A 16095-nucleotide genomic window follows, 5' to 3' on the forward strand; every position below is an offset into this window, starting at 1 on the left:
GTGGTCTAGAGGGCTGAGCAATTGTCATGATTTGGTGGTGTGTACACATATATCTCACTATCGGACACGTGTATACAGAAAGGTACGTGGAGAGCATGCAAGCCAAAACATCAAAACACGATGCGTCACGAAGCACCAAATAAATCCCTAGGAGTTGCTTTATCTCATCCCCAGAAGAGGAGCTAAGATCAACGGTGGAGAGAAAGTCAGCTGACACGGACTGACAGGGGCAGAAGACACTTGTCTGACACGAGCAGACCCCTCAACCACCCGCATTAAACACTCTGAGCAGTGCACGTGTCGACCGACCTATGGAACGAGCGAAGATGCCTCCGCGGGATCGAGGGGGAAACGCAGACCTCCGCGTGATGGACGCAAGGACACGAGAAGATAAGGTTCCAACGGTCTTCAGAGATGGGTCCCACATTCCAACCTTATAAATACCCAATCTCCACAAAGAGGAGAGGGGAGGGAGAAAAACATCAGGAGAGAGAGAGAGAGAGAGAATAGCAAAGGTAAGTTAATCCCATAGTGGAGAGAAATATGTAAACCCAAAGTCATTCAACTATTCGTGTAACCGTGAATCATATAGTAGAACAACAAACCCCGTGGACGTAGGCCTTAGTGCTGAACCACGTAAACCTTGGTCTTATTTACATTTCAGCACTTTACATTCATTTAGCTCCGCACGTATCTGCTTATATATGTTGTTTTCCTTTTATATTTGTACCCCATGCATAATCGCTACGCACGGGGAAGTTGGAGGAGGCCATGATAAACCCGTGGGTTTTGAGCCAATGAATCCGCATCAGGGGATCATCGTCGTAATCTCTTTAGACTTTAATGATTGATTGTGGGCATTCGGACCCCGCGTAGTTCGTGTGTCCACAATTTGGCGCTAGAAACAGGGACTTCGTCCCGGTAAAAGATTTATCTTGTCCTGTGATTTCATTCTAATTTGGCATATGATTGCTCCGATTTTATCATCTCTGACCGTATAGATCATTCATCAACTGTATTATATTCAAAAACCCACCTTTTGCCTTCGATAAGAATTAGTGTTCCAAGCGTGGGTTATTGTCCTAATCCGTCGGATTTACAATTTTCATAGTTTTTTTTTTTACTAAAGATCGCCTTTAATAAAGCTTTAACCCGTATTTTATAGCCTGCGGGTGTTAATCCCCTCTTGAAAAATTGTATTTCGACAACTAACCCGCTTCGCGCGGATATTCCCGTTTCTGTTTGAATTAATTTATACAGAGAGAACGTGTTGTGAGTAAAGAAGGCGAGTTTACGCTAGATTTCGTCATCAACAAAAGGGCACGTGATGGAGAAGACGCAGGAAGCAGGAAAATCCAAAGCTTTGTCAAAAGAAACACCCCGGACAACCCCGATCATCACCCGAAGCAAGCAGAAAGGAGATAAAACTAAAATGACCAATCGAAGGCAGGATACCACTGAAATCACTTCACCCATGAACGCTAATTCTGTTGCAATGGCGGCTCTCAGAGCAGCAACGATAAAATACGGGGAAGCCGCGGTAGTCCCGAAGGCTGCGGAGGCTAGCAATACCTTCGCCATGAGTCAACTTAACCAACCAAGGGAAAGGGTGGATGAATCCAGAACATTCCAACCCGCGCATCTGCTAACCTTTGGAATGCCGCTAACAAATAACCAGAATCAAACCATACCGGCGGCTCTGGCACCGCAGAGGGGCGCTCACTCCAATTTGGAAACACCAGCAACAGAAGCTGAACCCCTGCCACCTTTAGTACAGACCATGGAGGAGGGCGGCGCCACGGCTGTAGCGGCACGTGCGGGGACTCCCAATCAGGGGTCCAACCAATCACACCAACTAATGGCTGAGCTCGAGGAACTGAGAAGAAACCAACAGGTTTACGCAGAAGCTGTAGCTCTTTTGGCCAGAGAAAATCAAGATTTAAAGGAGCGGATTGCTCTAAGCACAAAGACCAGCCAACAACTTGATGAAGCAAGCTCCAAAGCACCAGAGCCAAACCAAGACTGTAGAGTCGTCCTAGCGACTAATGAAGACGCGACAAGGAGACATAGCGTATCCGACCCGGATTATGACGATGGAGAGTCAAACGGAAATGATCTGAAGAATTTAGAGCACCAACGCGCAATGGAGGAACTGCGAGATGAGATGATGGCAGAGATCAGGCAATTGAAAAATAAACAAGGTGGGGGGAGGTTAGAAGAGGTTATGAGAGAAGCTAACTCCACGCCCCTGACGCATCGCTTGGCCAACACCCCTATTCCCCTGAAATGCCCTGTCCCGACGTTCGAATGCTATGATGGGTCCAGCGACCCTGCTGCACATGTTCGATACTACAACCGCGTCCTAGCGAGATGGGGACAGAACGACGTCGTACTCTGTAGATACTTCCCGTCAAGTTTGAAGGGATCGGCGTTATCATGGTTTGATAATCTGCCACCAAACTCCATACACTCATACGACCAACTTGCAGAGAAATTCTTAAGAACATACATGTACAACAAGACTGTAAACACTGGGATGGATAAGCTTTTTTCACTAGCAATCGGCTACAAGGAAACCACGAGGGAATACACAAACAGATGGCATAGGATCTGCCAAGCCATAGGAAGCGTGGACCCAGTGGTAAGCATCAATTGCTATAAGTGGGGCTTGGACCGAATGAGTCCCCTATTTGTTGAAATTCACGGGAGCGTGCCTAAGACAGAAGGCGATCTCCGAATAATTATCGAGAAGCACGCTCGACTTGAAGAAATTCAACGGGAAAACCCGAGGGCATATCCGCAGAGGTCTCACCGCACCAATTCAGCAGAACAAACCAATGGGGCCAAAAGGGGTTGCTCAGATGAGAGACCTCACGAAGATAGAAAGGAACGGAGGGATGAACGAAGAACAGGCGACCGAAAATTCGAAGACCAAGTTTACACGAAACTCAACGCTAGATATGCTCGTATCCTGCGAGAGATCAAAGGGAGGGAAAACTTAGAATGGCCATGGTCTAAGGGAAAGCAGCCCCCGAGATCCGAGAAGTCTAAAGATTACTGTGAGTATCACTGTTTCAACGGACACCAGACCGAAAAATGCAAGAACCTTAAAATAATGATCCAAAAATTAATTGATGCGGGAGAGCTCAAACATTACATACGGAAGGAGGTTACCGAAGACAGATCCAAACGAACCAAACCAGTCCAACTTCCGGAAGAAAACCGAACAATCAACACAATCTCGTGTTCCGAAGCCACAAGACCCTCGCTCACAGCACAGATTGGAAAAAGGTTACGGAAGCAATTCGAAGATCGCTGCGAGTTATATAAGGTCGATGGGATAACAGTGGACGAACATGAAAAATGGATGGAATTACCTGTCATCTTCGATGCCGAGGATATCGAAGAAGATATGGAAGACCATAACGATCCCTTGGTCCTGACATTACCAATAGCGGGATGTAACCTCAAAAAGATCCTCATAGACGGGGGAAGCTCTGTGAATGTCCTATTCTATGACGCATTCAAGCGGATGAAGCTCCATGATGAACAGTTGATGACCTCTTATCACACCATCTACGGATTCAATGGAGCGGCCACGAAGCCCTTGGGAGACATTGTGTTACAGGTTAACGCAGGGCCCATGAAACTGGATACCCGATTCAGTGTGGTAGATACCCCTTCCCCCTACAACGCCATTATTGGACGACAGTGGGTACACAAGCTCAAAGGAGTTGCAGCAACATACCACCAGTACCTCAGATTTCTAACACCTGAGGGAATTATGGAGATCAAGGGAGATCGAATCGCTACACGAGAATGCCAGGCCACTCAGGATCGTATCAACAACGAGCAAGAAGAACAGCGAAAAATCCGAAGAGCAAGAAATCAAGAAACCACGAAAGAGAAAGCCGTAGAACTATTCCTTAAGGAAACCACAGGAAAAGGCTTGACGAAAGAGGGTAATGTCCGAGGCTCGGAAACAAGTACCTCAACAATCAACAAAGAGCAGAAACACGCCAAATAGCAATTAAAGAGCGCCCCAGTCCTCGGAAACCCAAAGCCTATGTTCACACCAGTGGAACCCACAAAGGAAATCAACATAGGAACGGAAGAAGACCCGAAGATGGTCAAAATCGGGACCATCATGGGTGAAGGGAGAGAACATTCCTTAACCAAATTACTTAAGGAATATGCGGATGTGTTCGCCTGGAAGTTAGGAGATATGCCAGGGATCGACCCAAAAGTAATCCAACATGAACTACGCATCAAACAGGGCACACCCCCGTTCAGGCAGAAAATACGAAAAGTGGCTCCAGAATATCATGAGGCGGTAGAAACAGAACTTCGGAAGCTACTAGACGCAGGATTTATCAAGGAAGTCAAGTATCCTACCTGGATATCCAACATGGTCATTGTTCCTAAGAAAAATGGAGGGATTAGAATATGCATCGACTTTACTAATCTCAACAAGGCGTGTCCAAAGGACAGCTATCCCCTGCCGAGCATAGATCAACTGGTTGAAGCAGTTGAAGGATACGAGGAGCTGTCGTTTATGGACGGATACTCTGGTTACAACCAAGTAGCCCTGGCAGAAGAAGATCAGCAACACACAGCATTCTATACACCACATGGCCTTTATTGCTATACCAGAATGCCTTTCGGGCTCCGAAACGCAGGGGCAACATACCAAAGGATGGTCGATGCTATCTTCAAACCATGGATTGGAGGAACCCTAGAAGTCTACGTGGACGACATGCTCGTCAAAAGCAAGCTGCGTAAAAATCACCACCAGGATCTGAGGAATATTTTCAATGCAATGAGACAGCATCACATGAAAGTAAATCCGGAGAAATGTACTTTCGGTGTCACCTCAGGGAAGTTCCTCGGTTATCTGGTGACGAAAAGGGGCATCGAGGTAGACCCAGCTAAGATTCAAGCCATAGTAGAGATGCCGTCACCAAAGAATCTAAAGGAAGTGCAGAAGCTCAATGGGTCCATAGCAGCGTTGGGAAGATTTATTGCACGGTCTTCGGACAAGTGCAGACATTTCTTCAATATTCTTAAGAAAGGGAGCAGGTTCGAATGGACCGCCGATTGCGAGGAAGCATTTCAAAAGATCAAAGAACATCTAGCTTCGATCCCTATCCTGCAGAAGCCTGACCCTGATGAAGTTTTGGCACTGTACATAGCAGCAACGGAGGACGCAGTCAGCGCGGTATTAGTCAAAACCAATACAAAGATAGAACAGCCTATCTATTACGTCAGCAAGACACTCAATCCCGCGGAAAGAAATTATACTAAGATTGAACAACTCATCCTCGCACTGGTATGGGCTACCCAAAAACTGAGAACCTACTTCCTAACTCACTTCGTCAGGGTACCATGCAAAGCACCATTGGAAGCAGTCCTCAAAAGCACGGGAAAAGTGGGCCGAATAGCCAAATGGAACACCCATCTGGACCAATTCAACATCATTCATGAAATTCAACATTCTCAGAAGTCCCAAGTTCTGGCAGATTTCTTAGCAGACCTCCCTCTAGACAACGACGAAGAGATCAAGGGAATACCGGAAGCCGAGGAAGCAATCAAGGATCCAATGGATATCCTCGAACCTGCGAGTCATAGACAATGGGAAGTCTTCGTCGACGGATCTAAAAATAAGGAAGGGGCAGGAATAGGTATTGTCATTATCACCCCAACTGGAGAAAGGATCATACAGGCACTTAGATTGGAATTCAAAGAGCATACCAATAACATTGTTGAATACGAAGCTGTCGTACATGCCCTACGTATAATAATAGAGATGGGGGTAACCGATGTAAGGCTGACAAGTGATTCACAGCTGGTCATACGACAAATCGGGCTCGAATATAATGTGTACGATGACACCCTTTCATCTTACATGGCATTGGTCCAAACATTGGCTTCACAAATCCCGAACATTAAGTTCCGGCACTTATGCAGAAGGGACCTCAGGCATGCGGATGCCCTAGCATACATATCATCCATGTTGAGGGATAAAAATGCCGAAGGTATTAAAATAGCAAGGGTATACGAGCCTTCGATTGCATCTCAATTCTCCTTCTCTACCAATCAAGATACGATGGAAGAATATATCGAAGACCAAGTAGGAGAAGACATCCATAACGACTTTGATGAAGAAATCTTGTCAAAAGCAAATCAAGACGAAGATTTCAGCAACGAAGATGACTGGAGGGTGAAAATACATACCTTCCTCGACAAAGGAAGCCTACCTGCGGATCGGAAGCAAGCTAGAAAGACGCTCTCCAAAGTGGGAAGATACGATCTTCGGGACGGGGTCCTGTATAGAAAATCCTTCCTCGGACCATTACTACGCTGCTTGTCCCGGAAAGAAGGGCATCGAATTCTAAATGATATCCATTATGGTGACGCAGGGAATCATAGCGGTATGAGATCACTAGCTGACAAGGCAAAAACGCAAGGATATTACTGGCCGACCATGATACAAGATGCTGCGAGGATGTCCCGACGATGCGAAGAATGTCAGCGCTTCGCGAAAAAAATCCACGCGCCGGCAACATTGTTAAACTCTGTCGATAGCCCGTGGCCATTTGCAAAATGGGGAGTAGACATCGTCGGGCCTTTCATCGAAGGATCCAGGAAGAGACGATTTTTGATAGTAGCCACGGACTACTTCAGTAAATGGGTGGAGGCTAAGGCCTTGGCCAGGATCAGAGACTCGGATGTGTTCACTTTCATATTCCAGAACATCATTTGCAGATTTGGTATACCTGCTGAAATTGTGTCTGATAACGGCAAGCAATTACAGGGAAAAAATATAGACATGCTTTTCGACACCTTTAAAATAAGAAAGAACAAGTCCACCCCCTTATACCCTCAAAGCAACGGACAAGCGGAAGCTACCAACAAGACCCTCGCCCTTATACTCAAAAAACAATTAGACGAGCATAAGGGAAGATGGTGCGAACAACTGCACAATGTCTTATGGGCATACAGGACAACACGAAGGTCCGCTACCGGGGAATCCCCGTTTCTTCTTACTTATGGAGCTGAAGCAGTCATACCTACAGAAATCCTCATGCCAACCACGAAGACCGAATCCTGGGAGAAAAACCTCACAACAGATATGATGTTAGAAAGGTTGGACGACTTGGAGGGAAGAAGGGAAGTAGCATTGCAAAAAATGGAAAATTATCAACGAAGACTAGCAAGGGAGTACAACAAAAAGGTAAAGCTACGAAATTTTGTAGAGGGACAGTATGTGTTGAGAACAATCCCACGATATCAGCAAGAAAAGAAATGGGGAAAGTTAGCACCTACATGGGGAGGACCGTTTATGATCCACGACATTGCGGGTAATGGTTCTTACTACCTTCGTAATCTAAAAGGTGAGGTCCTCCGGCATCCTTGGAATGCTAAATGTCTCAAACCATACTTCCCATAGAAGCAACGCAGATTTGAATCTGCTGGGAGTGTACCAGAAGAAGAAAGGAGCCTAACCGCCCAACATGTTTCTATCTCTGGAAGAGGAATTGCAGACCTCAACTCATCAATCAAACAAGCTTTCAAATTATCAAGTCTGTGGAATCTACCTACAATATTGGGGAAAGTAGTTAATCTACAATCTCTCAGGGCTCCCCCATCAGTGTCCATAAGTGTAGGACCAGGGGGAAGGCACCCAGCAGAAAGAGATACCCAACCAATCTTAAGGCAACGGGTCGACGGAATGGGTGCGTACATATTTTACACCCCATATCCTAGAACGTTACCCCGGCCCCCACCGTCTGGGAATCCTCTGGCCCAGGATTTGCCAGCGGGGTGACAGGTCTCAAGACGATCACGAAGGTACCTTCCTTTCGTATCACACTCAAAAACACTTAACAACTTTTGTTTTTTCACAAACTTAAAATACAAAAACATTGTAGGTTTATCAAGAAGAGGATTCATTTCATAAAGGGTGATTACAAGTGAACGGCCAAAGCCAAGGATACACAATCAAAAAACATTCCTTTTACATTGTTACAAAAAGTACAATTATGCCGCGGACCCTACAGAACGCTGCCTAGGTGGCGGTCCCGTCGTCAGGATTTTTCCGAAGACTTGATGGAACGCTCCCACCAGAAGAGGGGCCCGAGGAGCTGGGCAATGCAGCAGGAACGGGACGATGAGGATAGTTCTTCACGAGACCATGTTCATTCCTTAGGCCAAGTTCTATCCTCTCCAGCATCTTGTTCGTCTCCTCAGCCAATTGACAACGAGCCTTATGTTTAATAACTGTTGTCCGCTGTTGGGCTTGGGATAATAACGAAGATAGCCGATTCACTTCTCTGGAAGCAGCACCAACGGCCTCCTCGCGGGCGGCTGCTAAATTCTTGAAGTGACTGGTTTGTTCCTCTTGCTGTGCTAAGGAAGATTGAGCCTTTTCAAGTTCTTCATTTGTGACGCGAAGGCGTTCCTCGAGCCCTGAAAAAGACAACACCACGGAGTTAGCGTAGAAAACAAACAAGATCACACTCGATGAATTGGGATTATACCTTCGACACAAGCCGAAGCCTCTTCATATTCATTAACAACCGCATCTCGCGCTTCATCAAGATGATCATATTCCGCGGATAATTTCTTATAGTCTAGTTGAAGGTTGGTGAGAGTAAATTGACAGGCATCTAATTCTACCTGCTTCATCGAGTCCATATGACGAAGGTGGTCGACCTCTTTATTTATCTCTGAGACCCCTTTGCTGAGTCTGTACATGCACACTTCAAGATTCCTCTCAGACTCAGCAAGACGGGCTACATCGGCACGAGACGCGGAAAGAGCATTGCTGAGAGCGTAGACTTCAGCACGAGCATCATCTCGTTCCCTGGCAAGACCAAGCATATTATCTTGGACCCCTGAAAGAGGAATGGACCGCGCCGTCTGTAATTCTTCTTCCAATAGCTGAATCCTAGATTCCAACAAGGAAGTACGCTCGCGGGCTTCCCGCAGATTATCACTGGTCCACAGCAGTGTGCCATTAAATAAAGCACGATCATGGTTGTACAGATTTTGCATGTCGACCATCTGAACATGCCGCGCGCGCCATACTTCAGCCCGAGCATCCCATTTCCTAGCCTCACTCTTAATCTTCTCAACCAAATCTCTAATACGAGATTTTTGCCGAGCTCTCTCGTTTCGAAGCCATACCAGCTCGGGGATGCCACCCACTGGACATAGGGTGGGGAGACTCAGACAGAACAACTAAGAGATAAAAAATGACGACATACGGCGAGGGAAAAGAACCAAACCTGTGAAAGTGGAAACTTGGCTACGAGTTTGCTCTAACTCAGCGCGCACTGCAATAAGTTCTGAACGAAGATCAGCCTCTGCTTCACCCAGTTTTTCTTTCTCCTTAAGGCTTTTCTTCAGCTCTTCTATTTCCACCTCAGCCGCAGATAATTCCTTTTCCCGATGCCGAAACTTAGCCTCGAGCTTCAGAGATTTTGCTTTAAAGAACTGATACAGCACGTGGTTGCAATGCTCGCTCCTCATCATCTACACATCAAAATGACAAAACATTATTCAACCGAAGCGTCCTATTCTCACGAACAAGCATGTACGAAAATTTACCTCTAGCACACGCTGTTGCGGGAAGCCATATTGATACCCGTCGGCAATAGCCATCATATCGGCAACAGAAGTAAGAGGCTCCGGCACGAGGGTAGCTTCGGGAACGGTCAACCTTTTTCCCCAGGCTTCTGACACCTGCGCTTCCGAAGACATCTCCATCATGCGACGGGTATACGCGGTTGATTCCTTTTCCCCAACAACCACAGGAGCAGGATGAGAGACAAACAGAAGATTCTTCTCCTTAAACCAACTCATGATGGCATCCTCACCCTCAGACATCGGCGACTGGGGAAGACTATCGGCGGGCGCGTCGACAACAGATTTTCCTTTCTCCGACTCGACCCCCTCGGCATGAACGTTGGCACGCTCTTCCGCGCCTACATGCACAGCAGGCTCCTCCGCACCAACACCTTCTACAACAACATCACCATTACCATCACCACCAAGAACATCCCAATCGTCATTAGGGGAAAGTAAAGAGAAGTCCTCGGGAAAATCGATGGCTTCGTCAAAGAACTCCCCCGTGGAATACATCCGATCGAAAGAAAATTCTTGAGAAGTGGGAAGGGTATCCATGACATCACCAGCAGGGACGGAAACATCCTCGATGACAACATCATCCGCCACTACACCCTTGTTCCTTCCTCCATCACCGGCGTGACCAGCGAAGACCTCTTCTTCGACATTGATAGGGGAGGTACCAGTACGTTCCTCCCCATCTGTAATCTCGTCCTCAGCAAACTCTTCGTTCACGGGACTAGTAACTTCCTCTTGGGCCTCAACCTCGCCCACCACCATAGTAGAAGACTGCTTCGGCCTAATCTTTTTCTTCTTCAATACCTGAAACCGACACCACCAAGGAATTATTCTTCCCGTCCGATGGAAGTTATAAAAACGAAACACAGCTAGAATCTGCGTACCTGAGCAGCTGAGATATTCTTCGATGGGAGTATAGCACCGGAACCATCCTCCTCGTCTCCCTCTACGACATCCAGGGCATAAGGAAAATTCATGCCCGCAAAATTCAGACGCCAGGGGCAGAAATCTCCATAGCGAGCGGGAGGAGATTCGCGCGGCTTACTATTCTCGGTTGGCCGCCATCCGCGGGAACCGGGATTCCAACCGTAAGCCCACGGACCAACTATCTCAATGACAGTGGCGTGCCACTCGTAGTCATGATCGCGCTTGATCCTTTCTCGCGCGGGGAAGAGTTTCCGACGACTGGACGCCTCCGTGCCAGGAACATACTTCAGCTTGGCATCGCTGACCTCATTTAACAGACGAATCTCGCCTCGAGGAGCAGGAAGATTCCGAAGGCTGACACTCCACGGCTTGCGATTCCTGCTATTAACGTAATCACCGAAGGAGTTATTGAAATTCTCAGGAGTGTACCATTCCTTCTCCAAGGGATTGGGGACGTAGCAAGTCATCGACGTTTCCCCCTTACTCCGCAGATAGCATTCCTTCAGGGCGCGGAGATAATTCCCCGATAGTTGGGATACGGAACGGCTATGAGTATTTGTGGAAGAACCCTCACGACTAGCGAGCACGTCGTAGTAGAAGGAATCACCCGATTTGTACAACGGCAGCATCAGACCAGCCTCGAAGGCCCCAACCGTCGTTAACAAGTGAAATTCATCGAATTCGTACTTAGAGATCAGCTCATACGTAATATCATCCTCGGGGGCATAAAAACGAACCCCGAAGGCTTGGAGCTCATGCTTCTCCTTGAATATTTCAAGATCGATATGCTTGAAGGTTACTTTTCTCCTGCTAACAGAAACACTGCGTATCAAGGGAGCAGACTCATCCTCCTCGGCGGGGCCGGATGAATTAACAAACGCTTCAGACGCTTTTCTCTTCACGGGGGGATTCTTTGCAGATTCATCCCTAGGAGCTACGCCCTTTGTATTCTTCCCTTTAACAGTTGGAGAAGACCGTAGATGATGCTCGGGCACCAACGAACGTAAAGGAGGAACGTCGAAAGCAACAGCGCGGGGAGGAGCCTGCGTACTCCGAGTATCTTCACGAGGACGCACCATTGAGTGATTAAAGACTCTCCGTGAACCAGACGGAATTATCGGAGGAATCTCTTCCCGAGAAGACGAGGCTCTCGCTCCGGAAGAAACTCGACTCCGACGAACATCATCTTGAGACTCTCGACGCTGAGGAGATCTCGACAACCTAGAATCGGGAGTCTCATAAGTAGGCCGCGGACGGTCAGACATGGCTGCGGAAAGAATAAAATCAAAAACAAGTTACACACGATAACCAAAAATCAAAAAACACATTCATAGCAATACAACCACGATAACATAACAACCCTAAAATTAGGATACAATCTCAATACTCCACCCTCCAAGTAATGGCTGCCTTAATTTAAGATGAAGAACAGGGGCAAACTAGTATGCAAGCATCAGAAAAAGTTCTTCATCACAAACAAGGAACAACAATAGCAGAAAATTCACAAATCAACACGGCATAAAACAGTGAAATCAAGAAAAGAAAAACTCACCGGCAAAAACAGCAAGTAGAAGAAACGAACAGGGGAAGATCCCAGGTGCAATAAAGACTGACAAAATTTAAGATCACAGGTGCAATGAAGACTGACAAAATTTAAGGTCACGGGTTTAATGAAGGCAGGCAGGAAATTTAAAGGAAGAATGAACTGAGAGAGTGTTTAGGAAGAATGAAATTAAATTTCCTCTCTATCCTTAAAATACCCGAAAGAAAAGAGGAAATTAAGGGAGAAATAGGAAAACGTGCCCGTTACATAAGCAGTTAATGCACGAATAAAAGACGTGCCCAAGTATCTAGGAGAAGTTATTAGGAGTGAGAAGAATGTGCGACGATAGTTTTTCTTCAAGGCACCCATTAGTCAGTTAAGCCCGAAGAAAAGGGGCAAATTGTGTACACATATATCTCACTATCGGACACGTGTATACAGAAAGGTACGTGGAGAGCATGCAAGCCAAAACATCAAAACACGATGCGTCACGAAGCACCAAATAAACCCCTAGGAGTTGCTTTATCTCATCCCCAGAAGAGGAGCTAAGATCAACGGTGGAGAGAAAGTCAGCTGACACGGACTGACAGGGGCAGAAGACACTTGTCTGACACGAGCAGACCCCTCAACCACCCGCATTAAACACTCTGAGCAGTGCACGTGTCGACCGACCTATGGAACGAGCGAAGATGCCTCCGCGGGATCGAGGGGGAAACGCAGACCTCCGCGTGATGGACGCAAGGACACGAGAAGATAAGGTTCCAACGGTCTTCAGAGATGGGTCCCACATTCCAACCTTATAAATACCCAATCTCCACAAAGAGGAAAGGGGAGGGAGAAAAACATCAGGAGAGAGAGAGAGAGAGAGAGAGAGAGAGAGAGAGAATAGCAAAGGTAAGTTAATCCCATAGTGGAGAGAAATATGTAAACCCAAAGTCATTCAACTATTCGTGTAACCGTGAATCATATAGTAGAACAACAAACCCCGTGGACGTAGGCCTTAGTGCTGAACCACGTAAACCTTGGTCTTATTTACATTTCAGCACTTTACATTCATTTAGCTCCGCACGTATCTGCTTATATATGTTGTTTTCCTTTTATATTTGTACCCCATGCATAATCGCTACGCACGGGGAAGTTGGAGGAGGCCATGATAAACCCGTGGGTTTTGAGCCAATGAATCCGCATCAGGGGATCATCGTCGTAATCTCTTTAGACTTTAATGATTGATTGTGGGCATTCGGACCCCGCGTAGTTCGTGTGTCCACAGGTGGTGTCGTCCCGAGTCTCCTGGCTTGTCTTCAGAATGGCCTAAATACTCTGTAGTTTGTAATGAGTACTGTGTTGGTACATGATGATGGTTGGTCACGACTCACGACCACTTAGGCAATGAGAAACAAAAATGCCTACTGGAAGGACCATGTATGTACCAATTGCTTCATGGTTCGTACTTGAAAGAAGATACAAGTCACTTCGTGTATCAGACTCGCAAAGAGAAGATCACTTGTGTGTCTTTGTAGTGTATATTACTAGGGCTTAACCGGCACGGGCATGAATTTAAGCTGATAAGTTTGTTATGTTACAACGGAGTTCGATTTCTCCACTCCTATTCACAAGGTAGTGTGTTGTGTGCAGATGAAGAAATAACATGAATTGATGTGGAATCATTATAGTTTACATGCAGCTCCCCGGGTGTACATATTGCAAGCTTAAAAAGGTCAATTAGAACTCATTCGTTAAATTAATGGTACGTAAGTAATTAACTGGAATGACCGAGCATATAAAAAACCACAATGAAACCAATAATTACTTCGTAAATCGGATTTTTCAATGGGTGTAAAGTGAGTCTAATTCCCTGAACTTCTGCCGTAAAATGTAGGCCCTTGCAACATGAAACGGTTATCTCCTTGTTTGGGGGAAATTCCGTTCCTTGTGCTGAAATGGATACTTACTTCACTTGTTCATAATGGAGGGCACGCATTTGGTTTACCGGAATAGTACGTGTCACTCAAACCTTCTCTAAATCACCTATTTATCGATTGTGAAGTTACTAAAAGAAGTTGGTTTGCCCTTTAGCTAACAGTGCAGGGACTATTGCTATACAAACTTCCAGAATTGTATAGCTAACTGGTTTTAGTCCAGTAATGTATATATCTAGGGAAGATCATGAAAAATATGTCCAGTTTGTTAGTTTTGCTATATGGCAAATATGGAAGTTGAGATGTTATCTAGTGTTTGATAGTGGAACAATCCAAATAGATAGATTTGGGAGACAAGTAAATAAGAACATAGCTGAGTAGATTGAAAACTCTAGGAAATGTAGATCTGTAAGAACTTCTATGAATCAGATAAGGGATGTAATTCCTTGAAAACTGCCAGAAAATGGGTTTGAAAAAAAATCAATTTTGATGCTGCATTTTTGAAAGGAAACAATTATATGGATATAGGACTAATGTTGTTTACTGCTTCAGGGCAATTTGGAGGAGCTCAATCAGTTGTTGGGATAGCATGGGATGAAGAGCAAGCTGAAGCACTTGCAGCACTGGCGGTTATAAAGTGGGCAAAAGCTTCAGCTGTTGAAGACTACATTTGGAGGGAGACTTCCAGAATGTAGTGAAAGCAATAAATGGAGAAGTAGAACGTGTTAGATGGACAAATAATAATGTAAATCAAGACTGTCGAAGTCTTTTAGTGAGTTTTAGAGATTGGAAGTGCGCTTTTGTGCATAGAGAATCGAATGAAGTTGCTAATACACTAGCTAAGAAGGCTAGAATTGATAGAGTAGATCAAAGTTGGAGGTCGGATTTCCCTCTTTGGTTAAAATCTCTAATCAGAGAAGAACTAAATATTGTGTTTCAGTTTTTCTTGTTTAATGAAATTTCTTTCTTACTAAAAAAAAAACTCAAACCTTCGATTCTCGGATCCTATGCTTCAATGACCTGTAAGTTGAGGGCCAGAAATCATTTAATATTCATTATTCAGATTAAAATGCAACTTATTCAATACAAATGACCGGGATAGATAATTGCAATTATGTAAAACTTCACAATGCCAATATGAAATAAAAGAAGGGATCTAAAACAAAACATTAGGTATATATCACTGTGCAATATGTTGGGCCATAATAATTGTCTCACTATTTTTTATTTTTTTTGATAGGAAGACAACTTTTATCTATATAATATTGGAAGTTTGTAAAATATATAAGATGGGAGTTAAGCCCAGCTTAACTCTTTGTAGGATATTGTTTCTTACATTTTCGCTCACATTCTCCGTAGCGAAGTAGTTAATCTTCCTAGATCTTATTTCCTTAGCTACCTTGTTTTCAAAATCAACATACTTCCTAGTTTTATGCATAAAGGAAACCGAATCATAACTTACAAGGAAAAATTTGCATCTAAGGATGCTATTTTGAGACCTCCATGGATGAACTTCAAGGTCTTCATCTCCTTTCAGAATCTTCATTAGAACTTGACAGCCATTAATCATGCAACAATTTTGGAGCTTCAGTTCTTTCATCCACCTGATGGCCTCAATTCCATCTTTTGTTTCAGCTTCTAAGGGGCAGGAGGCCCAGCCACATCCTGCACGACAATGCTTCCGATTGCCTGCATTATCCAATATTGAGATAGCATATCCCATTGTGTAATCATCTTCAGAATAGGAGACATCAAATAATATAAACCAATCATAGTCTTTTCTTGTGTGCAAAGGATTGTTTCTTAAAGACATCTTAGCACTATTATGAACCTGACTGGCTTTACTGTCACTGCAAAAATTGAACTTTTGGTAGGAAGCTCTAATGCTATCAACTAACTTGTTCACATTTGGGGAATTGTTATCAAACTTGACACTATTCATAAACTTCCAGATGGACCAGATAATGAAAGTAATCAGATTATGCTTGCTAGTTAGGTTCATGTTATTCATCCAAAATTTAAACCAATTCATGATGCCAGCATTCCCAATATAACAGT

This window comes from Papaver somniferum, chromosome 1 (genome assembly GCF_003573695.1).
Source record: "Papaver somniferum cultivar HN1 chromosome 1, ASM357369v1, whole genome shotgun sequence".
Classification (NCBI taxonomy): Eukaryota; Viridiplantae; Streptophyta; class Magnoliopsida; order Ranunculales; family Papaveraceae; genus Papaver; species Papaver somniferum.